The sequence below is a fragment of the Botryllus schlosseri genome, chromosome 3 (genome assembly GCF_051294905.1).
Source record: "Botryllus schlosseri isolate E-star chromosome 3, Bs_hap1, whole genome shotgun sequence".
In the NCBI taxonomy this organism is placed as follows: Eukaryota; Metazoa; Chordata; class Ascidiacea; order Stolidobranchia; family Styelidae; genus Botryllus; species Botryllus schlosseri.
In genome coordinates, this window is record NC_137238.1 from 23,556,416 (window position 1) to 23,561,580 (window position 5,165).

General features: G+C 38.4%; 1 long non-coding RNA gene across 1 annotated transcript; it reads left to right on the forward strand.

Annotated features, from left to right (window-relative positions):
• The first annotated feature begins 3,149 nt into the window (after positions 1-3,149).
• LOC145436120 (uncharacterized) lies at positions 3,150-4,740 on the forward strand. Its single transcript, XR_013914181.1, has 2 exons — positions 3,150-3,564; positions 4,544-4,740. It is a non-coding gene; the product is annotated as an uncharacterized LOC145436120 (long non-coding RNA).
• Positions 4,741-5,165: the final 425 nt, after the last annotated feature.

The window sequence follows — 5,165 nt, forward strand, 5'->3', positions numbered from 1 at the left end:
TTGGAAACGTATCACGTAACACTTTGAAGCACATAACGTGTAATGTAGTGGTTATCATCCTTTTTAGACACGCCCCCTTTTTATAATAGTGAAACATTCCGCACCACTTTATCGTCATATCACAAAATGAAACCAGAATGCTGACACTCCCAACGGATAGTTTGACGGCATGGAAAGTTATGACTGTTGATGAGAGAATTCACGAATGCAATAATCCCACTATATACAGAGCAAAAACTATGAATTCAAAGTATTTCAATAGACCGCGGCTTCGCGCCCCCTTCAGATCCTTTGACGCCCCCCAGGGGGGCCCAACCCCTAGTTTTAGAACCACTGGTGTAATGCGTAATGTGAAAACGAAAGTTTTGTGAATTATCGTGACTTTGATTGTTACGGCATAATTTGTCACATTGACTTTATTTTGAATCTGGATTACGCATATGCGAGGTTCGTAGGCTGCGTAATCGCAGCATAGTAATTAGCAGGCTTGAAAGTAAAAGAATTTCCCAGCCTATAGTTTCAGTCTACGAAACAACATTAAAAAGTAGGTTTTATGTTCTGAATTCCAAGAATTATTCCTTTGGACACACAGAATAACTCGGCGGGCAGCACTTTTCCCAGGTCTGCCTTAAAGCATACCAAAAAAATCCAAGAGTCGTTTGGATCTAGGGTTGAATTTAAAACAAATGGTGTTTAAAAACACTTAGTTTAAAACAAGTTTTGAACAGTGTTTCAAAAAATGCTGTTTAAAAAAATTGTTTTTTTTTCAAGTTGTAACATTATGCCATAATTGTGTAAACACTTTCTAAAAACAACATGCTGTATTAGCCTACGTACAATTGCCACCCGATATAGCTGACATATATAGATATGGGGTGGTTTAAACCCTAGAAATAGTCTCTTCAACATTAATAGTACAGATATTTCGTCAAAGGAGATTACCCTATATTTTCAATTGTCAATGTCATTCCACTGTGAAGTCACAATTGAACATTCGTGACTTCATGGCTTGAAAATGTTTTTAATTTAAATATATGTTTGTTTTAAATGCAACCCTATTTGGATCCCTTCTTCACGCACGATGTAAAGTGTTCGATCATATTTTCTAGTTCTGATCGGAAGAAGGAGGAAAGTCTTTGAACCCGACATAATGGTTTTTACTGTATGATCTTGTGGAATTGTGGAGGAACCATTTTGGTTCAGATGCGAAATTTCTAAAATCTTGGATTCCCTTTTTTGTATTTCTTAATATGGGGACGACTCGGTAATTTCATAATGGATACGAATAGGACCGAAATAAAACGCTGGGAACCACTGCTTTGCAACATCATGAATGAACTCCATATCTGTGTAATTTATATTGTCTACATGTAAAGTCCAATCCTATATGTCCAGGTCCGTAGCCTACACTTTGAATAATTCACAGAGTCACATATTTATGTAGGGATTTTCGACTTGGGCTAGTGCGATCATGTCAGTCGTAACAGCCAGTGACATGGTATCTACCAATTTGCTGAGTGAGATGAACCTGAATCCAGTGTGGGAGGATTATCGCGGATATTTGTTTGCTGGAAGCTTCGTTACAAGTCTGTTTCCATTCTACATGACATTGAAGGGAGTGGATATTCACTGTGTTCCAGTACATCATTCCACAACAGGCAAAAATCAATCTGGATATTGCACAGAGATCGGTGAATTATCAGTCGCGCAAACTGCTTATGTAAATTCACTATGTGCCACGGATGAGAATCTGTGGTTTCAAAGATACGCTGGCTACATCATGCTGGGAATAACGATTGGGATACTAATATTATCTTCATTTTGGCTTCATGTCAAGAGCGTAAAGGATGGAATAAAAACCTTCAGTTATGCGCTAGATAAATTTCTCAAACTAGGTCTGTCGAAGGACAAAACAAAAGCACTGTGCTCAACTCCATTTAAGGGCATGCAATCAGAACAGATCAATCGAGAATGGGGAGATGTGATACCAAGAATGGAAGAAGCGGACTATAGTGTGGGGCTGCATAAAACTGTTCGTGAAGTTATTCGTTTGTTTGCATATCATAAGCCAGAGAATAGCATATTCAATTGGTATCTCATTCGAAACATACTACTCACTTTAATGATGTCGTCTGTCGCAGGCTGGTTGATTTGGAATATAACACTTACCGAACAATGGAGCAAAGACTTCCCTTGTATAACGAATGATGGATCAGCAATATTATTTAAAGAGTTTGTGTGTACTTCAAGTTACACTCTTAGAAATATTCGTAGATTTACCCAAATTATACCGGTAAATTTGTCCCGTCAGTTATATTGACGGTAAATGCCCGTTAAATTAATATGCGGGCACGTCAAAAGTAAATTCACTTGTTTTTAGAGGGTAAAAAAGTTACAGATTAAATTCGTAGAAGCAATTTACGGGATAACCAGTATTTCAGATTTACTTTTGGATTCGTAAAAGCAATTTACTGGATAATAAGTATTCCGGATTTACTTTTGCATTCGTAAAAGCGATTTACTGGATCATCATTATTTGCAACATTGCTATTACACTTACAATTCGATCATTTTACACGCTTACGATCTTATGGACATGGGCGTATATATGTGATTTTCGTCATTACATCATGTTTCAATTATCAAGCAAATTACGACATCGATGGCCGTGCTGAACGCTAATCGGTGAATGGTATCCGAACATTTGGGCATTGCAGATACCATCGTTTATATCACTTTATAAATAGTATCCTTTGAGACATCAAGGTCTAGCAATAGTAGCATGCCAAGCGAATTTGGTATGTTATGTAGTTTTACTGCAGGTATGATCTTTTGTGTAATTATCTGTTGGACCAGTTCTGCCACCATTGTAGACTCCTTAACCTTAACGCATGTATGATGCAAACTATATATCGAAACACTTGGAGCTGGTGTTTAGCCGCCATGCTCCTTTGCCATTGCGACGAGAGTAGTATACGTCCTTTACCTTTTTCCAGCGAATGGCCTTATGAATTGTTTGATCATGAATTCGTAGCTGCTCGAGCGAACACTACACTGTGACGTCATAATATTCCAGACATAGCGGCGTCAGACGTCAGACATATTTGAGCCTGAGCACGTGAAGCTGAATGTTCCGAGATGTTTTCGTATTGGATAATAACAAGATGCGTTGCTGTAAGATATTGAGGGTTTCGAAGCCACAGCTTAACTCTAGCTTTAGAATATTGCAGGTGTTGATAGCAGATATTGTAGGTATAGCAGTATCCGAGCTCAAACCTGGCAAGTTATTCTCAGTCCTGATTCTGAAGACCTATGTATTTTCGTTACAGTTTAATGGTGAACAGAAGCTATGGCTTATAAGAATGTATTACATTTTCTGACATTGAACTACACGAAAATGGAAGCGTTATGGCATTATGAATCATGACGTCGAATGCTTATGTGATAGAAAGGGATCATTTCGCCCCTCGCCTCTAGCACGGTGCCGTGCGAAATACATTGGACGTGCGATGCAAAGGAATATTGCCAGAAAAGTTTGCAATCACGCTGGAAAAGATGATTCAGGTACGAAGTCCTAGGCCATGGGTATCAAACTCAACTTGCGTCGCTGGCCGGATTCAAACTTTCAAACCGCTCGCGGGCCGGATCAGTCAAATCATTCCAAAATGTTACGGTACATCAAAACGCCCGCCCTTACTTTTCGCTTGAATAGTTTATTATCAATTCTGTATACATTTTGGTATATTACATAACATTCACGATCATATCATATGAATATATTCTAGCAGCACCATTACTCGCAAACAACGGAATTTTAGCAAAAATTCAAAGAGTGATCGTTTGAATTCACCCGCTAAAACACTGACTCTAACGACGGAATAAGCTGACATATTTGTATGCTCCCTTTGTTTTATTCGTAATCTGCCGTTAACTCATCGTATGCGCTTTGAGGAACACAAGTGATTTAATTGTAAACGCAGACGTTAGAATTTGGCTCATTATTAATCGTCATTCGGGTTTCTCTGTCGGTCTGGAGCCTTTGAGCAGAAGTGATAGAGCAGTGCGACCAAATATATTTGAATTGTATTTTTTATAACTATTATATTCTCCATGCGACCTATTCACTTCACGACTAACTACTTTTTGGCTCATTTCTTCAAAGAAATATGAACTCAGTGTGCACTTTTTGAAGTTTTGGGAATTGGATGTCACTGATGTCAGTATCACCAACTTGTTCCTGATGATGACTAGGGTAAAACCATAACACCGCTGTCGGATAATTATATCACGGTCTATGATCTTGACATTTGTGGCCTTGCAGGAAGTATTTCTTACAATAATATCTCAACATTTGTTAGAAAATGTGCTGGGTATTACAGGGGTTTTTCAAACTGCTAAGAATTGCTTCGCAGGCCGCATGCGGCTATCCTATGCCATCATTATTCGAGAAATTGACAGTATAAAAAGTCGCAGTATGTCATACTATAGCGTCTCAAAGTTTCCAAATTGTAACTGTGTTCATGACTGCATAATCTTTGTTCAGATTATAGAAGAACCTACAAAAGAGCATGGCCCAAAGTACAGTCCTTCAACTGCTGCTGAAGTTTTGATGAAGCCATCTTCATTCAGGCAGTTGCGGACTGATGATCTCCACAATAAAGACTGGATTTTCGTCATTATCCTATCCACACTTACTTTGTTTTACGTGTTCCCGCACCAAATAAACCTGATTCAAATTTACTGGTCTCAGGAACGTAAAACTGCTGCAAGGGACCAGACGAGTATATTGATATTACAGCAGATTTCTGTTACCTTTAGTTACGGAAATTTTCCGTAAAATTTCCTACGGTCAGCATATGTAAAATCATATTACGGGGAGAGTTATTTCGAATTTACTGGTCTCATCAGCGTAAAACTGCTGCACTGGACCAGACCACTAACTTGGTATTACAGCCGTTTTCCGTTACGTCAGGTAACGGGAATTTTCCGTAAAAATTTTAACAGTCAGTCTTTGTAAATATAAATTACGGTCAATATTATTTACAGGGAAATATTTTTCAAATTTACCGGTCTGAGAGTCGTAAAACTGCTGCCAGGACCAGACCAGTAATTTGGCATAGAATATTTTTAACAGTGTACGGTAGAACGATACTAGTGTATCTTTT